This window comes from Pongo abelii, chromosome 6 (genome assembly GCF_028885655.2).
Source record: "Pongo abelii isolate AG06213 chromosome 6, NHGRI_mPonAbe1-v2.0_pri, whole genome shotgun sequence".
Lineage (NCBI taxonomy): Eukaryota > Metazoa > Chordata > Mammalia > Primates > Hominidae > Pongo > Pongo abelii.
In genome coordinates, this window is record NC_071991.2 from 125,897,335 (window position 1) to 125,914,202 (window position 16,868).

At 48.4% G+C, this 16,868-nt stretch overlaps 1 long non-coding RNA gene and 1 pseudogene across 6 annotated transcripts in view; both read right to left on the reverse strand.

The window, feature by feature from the left end:
* Positions 1-675: 675 nt before the first annotated feature.
* On the reverse strand, positions 676-2,286 carry LOC129060473 (putative uncharacterized protein FLJ46235; annotated as a pseudogene).
* Positions 2,287-2,737: 451 nt separating this feature from the next.
* Positions 2,738-16,868, reverse strand: part of LOC112134350 (uncharacterized) — a 31,940-nt gene continuing 17,809 nt past the window's right edge. For 3 of the 6 annotated variants that reach the window (XR_010140749.1, XR_008527244.2, XR_010140746.1), the window contains 6 exons: positions 14,400-14,492; positions 14,002-14,198; positions 13,092-13,152; positions 7,402-7,518; positions 4,859-5,049; positions 2,738-2,798 (listed from right to left, as the gene is read on the reverse strand). This is a non-coding gene — a long non-coding RNA (uncharacterized LOC112134350). Of the gene's footprint in view, positions 2,799-4,858; positions 5,050-7,401; positions 7,519-13,091; positions 13,153-14,001; positions 14,199-14,399; positions 14,493-14,534; positions 15,377-16,235; positions 16,358-16,868 lie in introns of those variants that run through there. The other 3 variants (XR_010140748.1, XR_010140747.1, XR_010140750.1) reach the window with 3 other exon arrangements.

Here is a 16,868-nt window from a genome sequence, read left to right on the forward strand (position 1 = left end):
CACGCTACCATGTCCGGCTAATTTTTGTATTTTTAGTACAGACAGGGTTTCACCATCTTGGCCAGGCTGATTTTGATCTCCTGACATCGTGATCCGCCTGCCTCCATCTCCCAAAGTGCTGGAATTACAGGCGTGAGCCACCACGCCTGGCCAAGGCCTGTTCCTCTTATATATACCCCCTACCCCTGCAGCTGTGCCGGGGGAAAGCTGGGCAGTTTCCCTCCTCCGAGCCCCTGTACATACCATGAAGTGTGGGACCTTCAGAGCTTTTCACTTTTCTGAAAATAGCTCCTGCTGGGGCTACAAGATGGAGTGTGAAGAGGGCCTTGGGCCACAGGGAGGCGCCTGTGGAATAGGGGGAGTTCATGCACCCCTTCTTTCCCCAGAGGGGCTGGACTCAGGTGAGTATGGGGGTGGGGGCTCCTGCACTTTGACACAGGCAGCGGGAGGGTTTCTCCCCATTCCCTCTGCACTCCCAACTTGAGTTATACTTTTTAAGAAAGTGATTCACCCTGGCTTTGCCCCCTTCCCCAGAACAGAGCACGTTGATCATGGGCGATATTTCTTATTGTGCCAAAAAGTTGCCATGACCGTCATTAAACCTGTTTAACACCAAGTAATAAGGAAAATAAAATAAAAAAATCGGGCTTGGTGCAGAAACTCACTCCAAATAAATTACCTACCAAAATATTTATATAATGGTGGAAATATTTCAAAATTCCATATTTTGGGATTTATACAAAAAAGATAAAACAATTAGAGGCCAAGAGGCTGCCGGAAGGGAAAAACGGGGCCTGGAAAGGCCATTGTGAGGAATGAGCCCCATGGGCCTGAAGAGGCCACTGGCAGGCGGGAGCTGGGCCTGCCGAAGCGGCCAAGAGGCAGGAGCTTTGGAATGGGGAGCCCGCAGTGAGGCGAGAGCTAGCTGGGCATGGAGAGTCCGCTGTGAGGCAGAGGCTTGGCCGGTGCAGGCCTTCGGGAGGCAGGAGGCCGGGCCTGGAGAGGCCGACTGGAGGTCAAATTCAGGCCTGCAGAGGCCGCCGAAAGTCAAAAGTGGGGCTTGGGAAGGCCGCCGGGAGGCATGAGCTGGGCTGGGCCGAAAGAGGCCACTGGGAGGCAGGAGGAGCTGGGCCTGGAGAGGCTGACTCGAGGAAGTTTTGCACCTGGAGAGGCCGCCAAGAGGCCGGAGCTGGGCCTGGGGAGGCTGACTTGAGGACGACTTGGGCCCGCAGAGGCTGCCGGGAGGCAGGAGCTGACCCTGGACAGGCCGACTTGACAACAGTCTGTGCCTGCGGAGGCCGCCGGGAGGAAGAGCTGGGCCTAGAGAGGCCCACTTGAGGAAGTTCTGGGTCTGGAGATGCTGCCAAAAGGCAAAAGCTGGGCCAGAATGGCCACTGTGAGGCATAAGCTTGCCCTAGAGAGGCCACTGAGGTAGGAGTGGGGCCTGTAGAGGCTGCTGAAAGGCAGGAGCTTGGCCTAGGGGGTTGCGGTGAGGCACATGCTGGGCCAGGAAAATCTGCTGTGAGGCAGAGGTTGAGCCTGTAGAGGCTGACGGAAGGCACGAGCTGGGCCTGGAATGGCAGACTTGAGAAAGTTCTCGGTCTAGAGAAGCTGCTGGGATGCAGGAGCTGGGCCTGGAGAGGCCACCAAGGCATGAGCTGTGCCTAAAGAGGCCAATGTTAGGCAGGAGTTGTGCCTGGAGGGGCCAACTTGAGGAAGTTTCGGGCACGGACAGCCTGTCGGGGGGCAGGAGCTGGGACTGGAGGCCACCGTGAGGCATGAGCTGGGCCTAATGAGATTAGTGTGAGGCAGGATCTGGGCCTGTTGAGGCTGCTAGGAGGCAGGTAGTACCTTGTTTGGGGAAGGCCTCTGTGAGGCAAAAGCTGGGCCTGGAGAGGCCATTGTCACGCAGGAGCTGGGCCTGTCCAGGCCATTGGGAGGCAGAAGGTGGGCCCGGAAAGTTTGACTTGAGGCAGTTTTGGGCCTACAAAGGCCACTAGGAGCTGGGCAGGAGCTGAGCCAGAAGAGGTTGTTCTGAGGCAGGAGTTGGACCTCCACACACAGTCAGAAGCAAGAGCACGGCCTGTAGAGGCCACCTGGGGGCAGCAGCTGGGCCTGGAGACGCCAGCGAAAGGCAGGAGCTGGGCCTTGAGAGGCCAACTTGTGGACATTTTGGCCCTGGATTTTGTGGCCTGGACTTGAGGACATTTGGGCCTCCTGCAAAGAGGCAGGAGCTGGGACTAAAGAGGCCGTTGTAAGGCAGGAGCTGGGCCCGTACAGGCTGCCGGGAGTCAGAAGATGGGCCTCAAGAGGCCACTGTACAACAGGAGCTGGGTCTTGGAAGGTGGCCGTGAGGCAAAAGCTGGCCCTTGGGAGGCCAATGAGTGGCAGGAGCTGGGCCTGGTGAGGTCGACTTGAGAAAGTTCAGGGCCTGGAGAGAAGGCTGGGAGGCAGGAGCTGGGTCTAAAGAGGCCATTGTAACGATGGAGCTGTGCCTGTGCAGGCTGTTGTGAGGCAGTAGCCTCATCTGCGGAGACTGCCGTGAGGTAGGGTATGGCCCTAAATAGGCCATTGTGAGTCATGAGCTTGGTCTGTAGAGGCTGACTGGAGAAAGTTCTGGGCCTGGAGAGGCTGCCGGGAGGTAGGAGCTGGGCCAAAAGATTTAAGCACATTATATTTATTAGGCACTTTATTTCCATTATTACACTATAATATATAATAAAATAATTATAGAACTCACCATAATGTAGAATCAGTGGGCGTGTTAAGCTTGTTTTCCTGCAACTAGATGGTCCCACCTGAGCGTGATGGGAGAAAGTGACAGATCAATAGGTATTAGATTCTCATAAGGACAGCACAACCTAGATCCCTCACATGCACGGTTCACAACAGGGTGCGTTCTCCTATGAGAATCTAATGCTGCTGCTGATCTGAGAAGGTGGAGCTCAGGTGGGAATGTGAGCAAAGGGGAGTGGCTGTAAATACAGACGGAGCTTCCCTCACTCCCTCACTCGACACCACTTACCTCCTGCTGTGTGGCTCCTTACGGCTCCATGGCTCAGGGGTTGGGGACCCCTGCTCAAGTGCATCCAAAACGACCCTTCCCACACCAGTCTTCATAGTGGTCAAGTGCAGCAACCACTTAGCTCCCAAGGCATGTGCCTCAGCTGGCATTTTGTCACAATCAACAAACAGTAAGTGGTAGCTTGAGTCACTGTGAGGTCACTTCCTGGAAATCACCAGCATTCCATTTCTCACTGGCAAAGAGCTCAGCACTGCCCCCTGGGAAACCAAACCTATGCCCAAATCCCATCTGTGTGGGTTTATCTCCTGGGACCCTTCCTAGCATATTAGTCACAGTCCAATCAGGAAGCATAAACCACTCAAAAGTTTAAAGTGGTAAAATTTAATACAGAGAATTATTCATTGTAACAGGTGAACAGCATAATGAGAGATTGGCTAGCACAAAGTAAAGAGAACTCTAGAGAATATAGGACTAGCCCAGGCCAGGCATGGTGGCTCATGCCTGAAATTCCAGCAATTTGAGAAGCTAATGCAGGAGGATTGCTTAAGGCCAGGAGCTAGAGACCGGTCTGGACAACACAGTGAGACCCTGTCTCTATCCAAAAAAAGAAAAACATTAGCTGGGAGTGGTGGTGCACACTTGTAGTCCCAGCTACTCGGAATGCTGAAGTTTGAGCCTGGGAGGTCAAGGCTGCAGTGAGGCATTATTACGCCACTACAGTCCAGCCTGGTGACAGAGCAAGACCCTGTCTCAAAGAACAAAACAACAACAACCATTTACAGACAGAAAAGAAATAGAGCTAATAAGCTAAGGAAAGATGTTGAAATGTGACAAGTAAAGTAATATGAGGTCTTTTATCTATTTAAAATAATCAAACAAAAAATGACTTACTAAATTATAATACCCTGTGCTGGCAAAGGTGCAGTCAAATGGGCACTTTCTTATACTATGAGGGGTGTTTAAATTGTGTATAAGCCTTCCAGGGTAAAGCTTGTCAATTTTTTAAAATAATAGAGACAGGGTCTCACCATACTACCATACTGCCTCCTCCAACTCTTGGCCTCAAGCAATCCTCCTGTCTTAGCCTCCCAAAGTGCTAAGATTATAGCTGGGAGGCATCCAAAACCTTGTCAATTTACATCAAGGGTAATGAGAATGTCCATTCACCATGACTCACAGTAATCTTACTTCTGGGGAGACAATTCAATCTAAACAAAAGGTCACCTGTACAAACACAGTAAAAATCTGGGAGTAACTGAAGACAGAGTTGGTAAGTGAAATAAGAAACAGTTGTGAGAAATTAAACTATGGTATTAATAGGCACCTGGTAAAAGGTCAGTTGATGTTAGCTGCTACTTTTTTGTTGTTTTGAGACAGGGTCTCACTCTGTCACCCAGGCTGGAGTGCAGAGGCCTGATCATGACTCACTGCAGTCTCAGCCTCCCTGGGCTCAAGTGATCCTCCCACCTCAGCCTCCCAAGTAGCTGGGACTACAGGAACATGCCACCACACTAGGCTAATTCATGTATTTTTCTGTAGGGATGGTGACTCCCTTTGTTTCCAAGGCCTATCGCAAACTCTTGGCCTCAAGCCATCCTCCTGCCTCAGCCTCCCAAAGTGTTGCGATTACCAGTGTGAGCCACCACACCTGGCCAGCTGCTAGTTTTATCAATATTATTATTATTCCACTCAATTAAAAATTATTATTTTCAAGGCTATGCAACAGTATGTATCCTACAGCATAATTGTAAAAACATATACAGTCGTCCCTCAGTATACAGAATTAGTTCCAGCCCCCCATCTCTGCATATACCAAAATCCATGCTTACTCACGTTTCGCTGTCACCCCTCTGGAATCCACGTATAGGAAAATTCCAAATATTAGTTGGGCATAGTGGCAAGCACCTATAGTCTCAGCCACGTGGGAGGTTGAGATGGGAGGATCGCTTCAGCCTGGAAGGTTGAGGCTGCAGTCAGCTGTGATAGCACTACTACACTCCAGCCTTGGACAACAGAGGGAGACCCTGTCTCAGAAAAAAAACAAAATAAAACAGGTTAGAAATTGTAATGAGGTCTGTTGGGCAAAATTCCATATAAGCAAAGTATAAATTAATAAAGCAAATGGTGATAAATTAGTACGATTGACTTTCTGGAGTTTCTGACAATAAAAGTAAGAAAAATGCAAAACACAAAGACAGAAGGTAAAAAGAGAAATTAGGAAAGCATTCTACATGTTTAACAGGAAGACACTGGCCATGTTCATGCAGCAGCAGTATGTCATGATATGACATACCCTGGAGAGAAGTTAACAGATGAGGAAGTTGATAAAAATCATCAGAGAAGCAAAATACTGGTAGCGACACTCAAGTAAACCAAGAAATTTCCATAACTTATGTCAGCAAAATGGGAATATTGTACGGTGTGTGTTGAAGTTCCTATACAACATTGTTTATCTGCCTTTTGTTTGTTTGTAAGGAATGTATATACTAAAAGTTCTTCTTGCTGTCAAAAGAATATGTGTGAATAAGTCATTTTAACTTATTCTTCTGTTTTTCTTTTATCTTCCTGCCATCATCCCACAGCCTTACTTTAGAAATTTTTTTTTAAGTTTTCTTTTTTTTTTTTAAATTAAGTATTTATTGATGATTCTTGGGTGTTTCTCGGAGAGGGGGATATGGCAGGGTCATAGGATAATAGTGGAGAGAAGGTCAGGAGATAAACACATGAACAAAGGTCTCTGGTTTTCCTAGGCAGAGGTCCCTGCGGCCTTCTGCAGTGTTTGTGTCCCTGGGTACTTGAGATTAGGGAGTGGTGATGACTCTTAAAGAGCATGCTGCCTTCAAGCATCTGTTTAACAAAGCACATCTTGCACCGCCCTTAATCCATTTAACCCTGAGTTGACACAGCACATGTTTCAGAGAGCAGGGGGCTGGGGGAAAGGCCACAGATCAGCAGCATCCCAAGGCAGAAGAATTTCTCCTAGTCAGAACAAAATGGAGTCTCCTATGCCCACCTCTTTCTACACAGACACAGCAACAATCTGATCTCTCCTTCCTTTCCCCACACTTCCCCCCTTCTTTTCAACAAAACCGCCGTCGTCCTCATGGCCCACTCCCGATGGTCGCTGTCTCTTCGGAGCTGTTGGGTACACCTTCCAGACAGGGCGGCCGGGCAGAGGCGCTCCTCACTTCCCAGAGGGGGCGGCCGGGCAGAGGCGCTCCTCACTTCCTCCCAGACGGGGTGGCGGCCAGGCAGAGGCGCTCCTCACCTCCCAGATGGGGCGGCCGGGCAGAGGTGCTCCTCATCTCCCAGACGGGGCAGCCAGGCAGAGGTGCTCCTCACTTCCTCCCAGACAGGGTGGCGGCCGGGCAGAGGCACTCCTCACCTCCCAGACGGGGCAGCCAGGCAGAGATGCTCCTCACCTCCCACACGGAGCGACAGGGCAGAGGCGCTCCTCACTTCCCAGACGGGGCGGCCGGGCAGAGGCGCTCCTCACATCCCAGATGATGGGCGGCCGGGCAGAGACGCTCCTCACTTCCTATACCGGATGGCGGCCGGGCAGAGGCGCTCCTCACTTCCCAGATGATGGGCGGCCAGGCAGAGATGCTCCTCACTTCCTAGACGGGGTGGCGGCGGGGCAGAGGATGTAATCTTAGCACTTTAGGAGGCCAAGGCAGGCGGTTGGGAGGTGGAGGTTGTAGCGAGCCGAGATCAAGCCACTGCACTCCAGCCTGAGCAACACTGAGCACTGAGTGAGCGAGACTCCGTCTGCAATCCCAGCACCTCGGGAGGCCGAGGCGGGCAGATCACTCGAGGTCAGGAGCTGGAGACCAGCCCGGTCAACAGGGCGAAACCCCGTCTCCACCAAAAACACAAAAACCAGTCAGGCGTGGCGGCGCACGCCTGTAATCCCAGGCCACTCGGCAGGCTAAGGCAGGAGAATCACAGGAGCCCGAGGCAGGGAGGTTGCAGCAAGCCGAGATCACCGCAGTACAGTCCAGCTTCGGCAACAGAGGTAGACCGAAAAAAGAAGGAGAGGGAGACCGAAGGAAGGAGGGGGAGGGGGAGGGGGAGGGGGAGGGGAGGGGGAGGGGGAGGGGGAGGGGGAGACCGAAGGGGGAGGGGGAGGGGGAGGGGGAGACCGAAGGGGGAGGGGGAGGGGGAGGGGGAGGGAGAGGGAAAGGGAGAGGGAGAGCTAGAAATTTTTTTTTTAGAAAATTGAACAAGTGCTCCTTGTGGTGGCACATACCTCTAGGATGGGAGGCAGGGGTGGAGGGGTCACTTGAGGCCATGAGTTTGACACCAGCCTGGCCAACAAAGTGAGACCCCATGTCTACAAAACAATTTAAAAATTAGCCAGGTATCGTCATGTATACCTACAGTCCCAGCTACTCAGGAGGCTCAGGTAGGAGGATCCTTAGCCCAGGAGTTCAAGGCTGCAGCGAGCTGTGATGGCACCACTGTGCCTGGGTGACAAGGTGAGACCCCATCTCCTAAAATAAAAAACAAAGAAAAAAAATTGTTCAAGTAGCAAGTAGTATGTGGCTTACTCTGAATATTTCTAAACTAGAAATTCTCAGTCTTTTGGGGTCTAACATCCCTTTACGTTTTTTAACTTTATTGAAGATCTCTAAAACTATTTCTTTCTGTAGATAATTATATTAAAACTAGAAAATAAGACACAAGTTTTTGAATATTATTCATCACATATTAAAGCCATTACATGTTGATATAATACAAGATTTTAAAAATATTTAATATTCATTACATATTAATAATAAAACCATTACATGTTGATATAATACTTTTTTTTTTTTTCTTTGAGACAAAGTCTTGTTCTTTTGCCCAGGCTGGAGTGAAGTGGCGCAATCTCAGCTCATTGCAACCTCCGCCCCGCAGGTTCAAGCGATTCTCCTACCTCAGCCTCCCAAGTAGCTGGGATTACAGGGGCCCACTACCATGTCCAGCTAATTATTGTATTTTCTTAGTAGAGAAGGAGTTTCGCCATGTTGGCAAGGCTGGTCTTGAACTCTTGACCTCAGGTGATCCACCCACCTGGGTCTCCCTAAGTGCTGGGATTACAGGTGTGAGCCACCGCGCCCACCCCGATTAATATATGTTTTAAAACACTGATTAGTCAGGCAACAACACTGGGCAGGGGTCTCCTCATTCCCGGCGATGCAAACCCCACTGCACGGCTGAGGGGTTGCAAGGGCTGCAGAGCCAAAAGGCTCTGACTTGAGATTTCATTATTTTACTTGTATTTTTATTTGTATTGTGAGACAGGTCCTGCTCTGTCACCCAGACTGGAGTGCAGCTGTGCACTTACAGCTCACTGTAGCCTCGACCTCCTGGGCTCAAGCCATCTTCCTGCCTCAGCTCCCCAGTAGCTGGTAGTACAGCTGAGTGCCACCATACCTGGTTATTTTTTAAATTTTTTTGTAGAGTGAGGGGTCTTGCTGTGTTGCCCAAGCTGGCCTCAAACTCCTGACCTCAAGAGATCTGCCCACTTCAGCCACCTGAGTAGCTGAAACTACAAGTACACATCACCATGCCTAGCTACATTTATTTAATTTTGAAAAATATTTTTGTAAAGAGCAGATCTTGCTGTGTTGTCCAGGCTGGTCTTGAACACCTGCCCTTAAAAGATACTCCCACCTCTGCTTACCAAACAGCTGGGACTACAGGCATGAGCCACCGCAATGAGCCCGAAGAGATTTCTTTAATCTAGCATCCCATACTTGGTAGGATTGGGAAAGGCAGTAGTGTTTTTTAAAATTACTTAATAATTTCAGTAACAATCAAACTCAACCTTGACCCCTGCCTTCTCTCACACCCCATATCCAGTCTGTCAGGAAATCCTGTTGACTGTCTTCGACATGTACTAAAGATCCCCACCCAGCAACTCCCTGGCCTCCTCCCTTACTTCTCCCCTCTGACCATCTCTCAACACCACCATGACCCTGGTCAGGACCACCATCATCTCCCGCCTGGATGTTGCCAAAGCTTGGCCCCCATGCTTCTGCCCACATCTTCCCATAGTCTTTCTCAACTCAGCAGCCAGAGAATGCTTTTAAATCAGGAGACAGATCACGTCGCCTCTCTGCTCAGAACCCTCCCGCAGTTCCCATCTGAGTCAGAGTAAAAGCCAAAACCCCAGCAATAAGCTCCCGGGGCTTATGTGATCTGTACTGATCCCCACCCAGCAACTCCCTGGCCCCCTCCCCTAATTCTCTCCCTCTCTCCGTCTGCTCCATGGGCCTCCTTCCAGAGCCTCAGACATACCTCAGACACTTTATTCTATTGTTTCTGCCTGCACTCCTCTTCCCTCAGCACCTTGGCCAGCTCCTTCCCCTCCTTCAAGTCTTTACTCAATTTTCACTTAGGAGGCCACCCCTGACCATTCTATTTAACATTGCCATCTGTCCCCATGCCCACCATGCTCATTTCTTCTTTCTTTACTTTCTTCCAGGCTGAAGCGATCCTCCCACCTCAGCCTCCCGAGTAGCTGGGACTCCAGGTTCATGCCATCATGCCTGGCTAAATTTTTTAGTATTTTATTTTATTTTATTTTGAGACAGAGTTTCACTCTTCTTGCCCAGGCTGTAGTGTAATGGTGCGATCCTGGCTCACTGCAACCTCCACCTCCCAGATTCAAGTGATTCTCCTGCCTCAGCCTTCCAAGTAGCTGGGATTACAGGTGCGTGCCACCACGCCCAGCTAATTTTTGTATTTTTAGTAGAGCCGGGGTTTCGCGATGTTGGCCAGGCTGGTCTCGAATTCCTGACCTCAGGTAATCTGCCCGCTTCGGCCTCCCAAAGTGCTGGAATTACAGGCGTGAGCCACCACGCCTGGCCAATTTTTTCATTTTTTATAGAGGCAAGGTCTTACTATGTTGCCCAGACTGGTCTTGAACTCCTGGCCTCAAGTGATCCTCCTGCCTAAATCCTAAAGTGCTGGGATTACCGGCATGAGCCATCATGCCTGGCTTCATGTTCATTTCTTCTTGCTGCTGCAACATAGTTTGCAGTTTCCCACATTTAGTGGCTTAAAACACCACAAATCTACCATCTTACGGTTCTAGGGGCCAGAAACCCAAACTAGGTCTATTAAGGCTAAAGTCAAGGTGTCAGCAGGGCTGCATTCCTTCTGGAGACTCTAAAGTGTTCCCTTGGCTTTTCCAGCTTCTAAAAGCCACCCCCATTCCTTGGATCATGGCCCCTGACTCCATCTTCAAAGCCAGAAGTGAAGCATCTTCAAATCTCCCTCTCTTACCTCTGCTTTCATCACCACATCTCCTGCTCCAATTCTGAATCTCCTACTCTCTTTCTTTTATAAAGACCCTTGTGATTGCTGGGCATGGTGGCTCCCACCCAGAATCCCAACACTTTAGGAGGTCAAGGCAGGAGGAACACTTGAGGCCCAAAGTTTGAAACTAGCATGAACAACATAGTGAGACCCCCACCTCTAGAAAAAAATAAAAATAAATATTAGCCCGACATGGTGGTATGCGCCTGTAGTCCCAGCTACTTGAGAGGCTGAGGTGAGACAATCGATTTAGCCCAGGAGTTTGAGATCAGCCTGGACGACATAACTAAATCCCATCTCTACAAGGACGAGGTGGGAGGATCACTTGAGCCCAGGAATTTGCGGCCAGCCTGGGCAACGAAAGAAGACCCCATCTGGCCAACACGGCCAACCTGGCCACCATGGTGAAACTCCGACTCTACAAAAATGAGCTGGGCATGGGTGACATGCATGTGTAGTCCTAGCTACTTGGGAGGTTGAGATGGGAGGATCGCTTGATCTCAGAAGGCCAAAGCTATAGTGAGCTATGATCACATCACTGCACTCCAGCCTGGATGACACAGGGAGATTCTGTCTCAAAAAAAAGAAAAGAAATATATATTTAATCTCTGTCCCTGGTTCCTGGCACAGAGCTTCTAAAGCTCTTACAAAGACCTCAGTGATAGATGTGACAGGAACATCTTTTGTTTTAATATTTGGTCTTGGTCCCAGGTTTCTAACACAAGAGCCTCTAAGAACTTTGGGATCTCCAGCATGGTAAGAATGCATTTGGGGATGTTGTTGAGATGACTGGGTGACTGCAAGCTCCTAAATTTCTTCAAGAGAAGGGCTGATTACCATGCAACCACATGGTAAGAGGCTTGGAACTTTCAGCCTCATGCACTGAACTCCAGGAGGAAGAGGGGCTGGAGACTGACTTAATCACCAACAGCCAAAGATTTTATCAATCATGCTTGCATAATAAAGCCTCCATAAACATCCTGAACGGGGTTTGCAGAGCTTTCAGGGTTGCTGGACACAGGAGATGCTGGGAGGGTCGCATGTTCAACAGAGGGCATGGGAGCTCTGTGCCCCTCTGAACTTAACTTGCCCTGGGTATGTTTCTTTTTTTTGAGACAGGATCAGGCTCTTTTGTCCAAGCTAGAGTGCAGTGGCACAATCTCAGCTTACTGTAACCTAAGCCTCCCCAGTCCCCAGCTCAAGGCATCCTCTCATCTCAGCTTCCCTAGTAGTTGGAACCCTAGGTGCACAACACCACACCGGTTATTATTCTTATTTTTTAATTTTTTATAGAGACAGGTTTTCACCATGTTGCCCAGGCTGGTCTCAAACTCCTGAGTTTAAGCGATCCTCCCACCTTGGCCTCCCAAAGTGCTGAGATTACAGGCATGAGCCACTGCATCCAGCATGCACGTCTCTTTCATTGACTGTTTCTGAGATGTATCCTTCACAATGAACCAGTAATAGGAAATGAACTGGCCAGATGTGGTGGCTCACATCTGTAATCCCAGCACTTTCAGAGGCTGAGGTGGGAGGATCACTTGAGACCAGGAATTTGTGGCCAGCCTGGCCAACACAACAAGACCCCATCTATACAAAAAATAAAAGAAACTAGCCAGATGTGGTTGTGCAGGCATGTAGTCTCAGCTACTAGGGAGGCTGAGGTGGAAGAACCACTGGAGCCCAGACAATCAAGGCTGCAATGAACTATGACTACACCATGGCACACCAGCCTGGGCAACAAAATAAGACCCTCTCTCTCAGAAAAAAAGAAAATAAACTGTTTTTCTGAGTTCCGTAAACTGTTCTAGCAAATTATTAAACCCAAGAAGACAGTTATGGAAACCCCCGATTTGTAACAGGTTGGTCAAAAGTACAGGTGACAACTTAGGACTTGCCATTGGCATCTGAAGTCAGGATGGTCTCGTGGGACTGAGCCCCTAACTTGTGGGGTCTGTGCTAACTCCAGGTAGTGTCAGAATAAAGTCATGGGACACCCAGTTAATATCCAGAGCACTGAAGAATTTGGTGTAGAAACTCCATACATACATTTAGTTGGAAGTGTGTGAGTAGAGACAAACATGGGCTTTTCTGTCACCTGTCTACCTGCTTAACTGCATAGGAGAGGCAATACGTGGTGCTCATGAACAAAGCAAACATTAAAGTCAGACCAGACCCAACATTTGACTCAGTCTTAATATCCAGGTGAGCTTGGGCAAATCATTCATTATTCCTAAGGCTTCATCACTCCATTCATAAAATGGGGATAACTGTGGCAGCTACCTGTGATTCTGTGAGAATTAACGAAATATTATGCTTGGGGTTATTGTGATCATTATACCTATTCCAAACTATTTGACAAGGACAGTGATGGATGATGACATCAAAAAATCAGAAACTGCAATGAGGTCTCTCAGGCAAAATTCCATACAAGCAAATTACTGTCTCTACAAAGCATTCCTGCCACACTGAATTCACCATTCCCTGAACAAAATATGCCATCTTTGTTGTTCAGGTCTGTACAGTGCTGGTTTCCCTTCCCGGGCAGTTTGCTCCATCCCATCCCAGCCCATTCCCCATCCCTCCACCTCCCACTTCCCTCCCCACTCTCATACAACTCTTCCTCATCTTTCAGGACTTGGCTTCAATGTCACCTTAACCGGAAGCTTCTCTCACTCTCCAGAAGAGCTTCCCATTGCACTTGATGCATGTACTATTATTTGATCATTTTTGAGTTACAGTCCAAATCTTTTTGTACCTGAATAACATGTTGCCCAGTCACTCTTCCTGGATTCAGAAGTCTTTCATGGTAGATCCAGCTGGAAGTGACAAAAAGACATCTTTTGACATAAAGGGATGACACAGACAGACATAAGTTCTTAAATGTCTTAAATGTTATGTGAAAATTAAACAGAATTCAAAGACTTGTGGGGAACACTTAGGAGGGAAAGTTACTGGGAATGTCATAAAGGGTTAATTTGTATTTTATTTTATTTTTTGAGACAGTCTCATTCTGTCACCTAGGCTGGAGTGCAGTGGTGCAATCAGGCTCACTGCAGCCTTGACCACCTGGGCTCAAGTAATCTCACTTAATTTTTATTTGGTTTAAGAAAGTCTTGGTTGAGGGTGGTGGCTTATGCCTGTAATCTCAGCACTTTGGGAGGCTGAGAGAGGTATATTACTTGAGGCCAGGAGTTTGAGATCAGCCTGGGCAATATATTAAGACCCTGCCTCTACCAAAAAACAGAGTGAATGTGTGGGAGACAATTTTTCCACAGACTTGGAGTGAGGGAATAATTTCAGGATGATTCAAGTGCATTACATATATTGTGCACTGTATTTCTATTATTACTACATAGTAATATATAATGAAATGATTCTACAACTCACTATAACGTAGACTCAGTGGGATCTCTGAGCTTGTTTTCCTGCAACTAGACTGTCCATCTGGGGTGATGGTAGACAGTAACAGAATATCAGGCATTAGATTCTCATAAGGAGTACACAACCTAGATCCCTCGCATGCACGCTTCACAACAGAGTTTGTGCTCCTATGAGAATCTAATGCTGCTGCTGATCTGACAGGACATGGAGCTCAGGTGGTCATGCAAGCGACGGGAGGGGCTAGAAATACAGATGAAGTTTCCCTTCACTCGCCTGCTGCTCACCTCCAGCTCTGTGGCCCTGTGGTTGGAGACCGCTGCTCAAGTGCATTCAAAAGGATCCATCCCATGCCATTCTTCAGAGTCATCTTTACTGCTGCAGTGGTCAACTTGTAGCACCCCTAAGCTCGCAGGACATATGCTTCAACTGGCATTTCACAATCAACAGTATGTGGTAGCTTGAGTCATTGTGAGGTCACTTCCTGGAAATCACCAGCATCCCATATCCCATTAGCAAGGAGCTCAGCACTGCTCCTTGGATAACCAAACCTATTCCCAAATCCCATCTGTGTGCGTCTATCTCCTGGTACCCTTCCTAGCATCAATTCTGTATTTGTAAGAGTCCAATCAGGAGACACAAACCACTCAAAAGTTTAAACTAGAATGAGCAAGGTGGCTCATACCTGTAATCCAGCACTTTGGGAGGCCAAGGTGGGTGGACTGCTCTGAGCTCAGGAGTTGGAGAACAGTCTGGGAAACATGGTGAAACCTCGTCTCTACAAAAAACACAAAAATCAGCTGGGTGTGGTGGCACTTACCTGTAATCCCAGCTACTCGGGAGGCTGAGGCAGGAGAATTGCTTGAGCCTGGCAGGTGGAGGCTGCAGTGAGCAGAGGTTGTGCCACTGTACTCCAGCCTGGGTGACAGTGTGAGACCCGGCATCAAAAAGAAAAAATGTATATATATGTAAATTTAATATAAAAAGTATTAATTTTGGCCAGGCACAATGGCTCATGCCTGTAATCCCAGCACTTTGGGAGGCCAAGGCAGACAGATCACCTGAGGTCAGGAGTTCGAGACCAGCCTGACCAGCATGGAGAAACCCCATCTCTACTAAAAATACAAAATTAGCTGGGCATAATGGCACATGCCTGTAATCCCAACTACTCGGGAGGCTGAGGCAGGAGAATCGCTTGAACCCGGCAGGTGGAGGTTGCGCTGAGCCGAGATAGTGCCATTGCACTCCAGCCTGGGCAGCAAGAGTGAAACTCCATCTCGAAAAAAAAAAAAAGGTATTAATTTTTACAGAGGATCAGCACAATGAGGGACACACTAGCCCAAAGTAAAGACAACTCTAGAGAATACAGAACTAGCAGAGGCCAGGCATTGTGGCTCATGCCTGTAATCCCAGCAATTTGGGAAGCCTAGGCAGGAGGATCGCTTGAGGCCAGGAGTTGGAGACCAATCAGCGCAAAATAGTGAGACTCTGTGTCTACCAAAAAAAAGAAACATTAGCCAGGTGTGGTGGTGGTGCATACCCATAGTTCCAGCTACTTGGGAGTCTGGGGTGGGAGAATCCCTTGAGCCTGGGAAGTCTACACTACAGTGAGCCAAGATTGTGCCACTGCACTCCAGCCTGGGCGACAGAGTGAGACCCTGTCTTAGTAAGAAAAAAGAAAAGAAAGTGTTAATCCCCCTATGGGAATCTCCTCTTCTCCTGCCCTCTCGGAACCTCACTTTTTCCTCAGTTCTTCCTCCCACTTTCCTGTATCTTTAACCTATCCCCCACTTTTAGCTCCTTCCCATCATCACTTAAATTACTCAAACTTCTTCTGTTTTAAAAACCTCTCCCTAAACTCAGTGAGAGGTTTCCTGCACACCCACTGAGCCATCCGCTCTCCCTGGTGCCTTCTCTACAGCAGCCTGAGCCATGTCTCTAATCCATGAATCTCATCATGTTACTCCCCCATTTACATCACTTCTCCTTGCCTCAGGGATTAAGTCCAAACTCCTTAACAGCCCCTGCTCTGCCCTGCCTTGCAAGGCAGCCTCACTGCTTGCTCCTCTCCATTTCATCTGCTATGGAGTCCAACTGAGCCTCATCTGCCCCTTGAACGCACACTCTTTCTCCTCTGGGAGTCTCTGAAGTGGGTGATATCCTCTGCTTATAATACGCTTCCCCTTAAACCTCTACTCTCTTCCTAGCTAGCTTTGACTCCTCTGTCACTTGTCCGCTTTGGCATCACCTCCTCATGGAAGACTTCTTTGACTCCCCAGATTCTCAGGAGCATGGCAGGTGAGGTGCTCCTCCCATGAATGGATGGAGATTAGGGAGTGTGTGTTATTCATGCTTAATTCACCAGTGCTTAGCTGAGTACCTGGCATAAAATAGTTACTGTGGTGGCCAAAGTAATAACCCCCACCCCCACCAATTGCTCATGTCCTATGTTACACAGCACAATTACATAGGAAGGGGGAATTAAGAGTGCAGATAAAATTAATGTTGCTCATCAGCTGACCTTAAAACACGATTATCCTGGAGTATCTAGGAGAGCCCATGTAATTACAAGCATTCTTTAAAACTGGAAGAGGGAGGCATGAATGACATGAAACCCTCACCTTCTATCATCAAGGAAGCTAGATAACAAAGGAATAATATTTTTAAATGTATAACAGTAAATAACAGGTCGGGCATGGGAGCTCACACCTGTAATCCCAGCACTTTGGGAGGCTGAAGCAGGCAGCTTGTTTGAGACCAGCCTAGGCAACATGGTGAAACCCCTTGTCTACCAAAAAAAAAAAAAAAAAAAAAATTAGCCAGGCATGGTGGAGCATGCCTGTAGTCCCAGCTACCTGGGAGGCTGAGGTGGGAGGATTGCTGGAGGCTGAGGTGGGAGGATTGCTTGAGCCTGGGAGGCAGAGGTTGCAGTGAGCTGAGATCACATAACTACAATTCAGCCTGGGCAACAGAGCGAAAACCCTGTCTCAAAAAAAAAAAAAAAGTAAATAACTAGCAAACTAGAATTTTATACTTAAGGTAACACTTAAAAGCAAGAGGACCTATGGAATGGGAGAAGTATTTGCAAATCATGTATCTGATAAGGGACTCGTATCCAGAATATATAAAGAACTTCTACAACTCAAAAATAAAA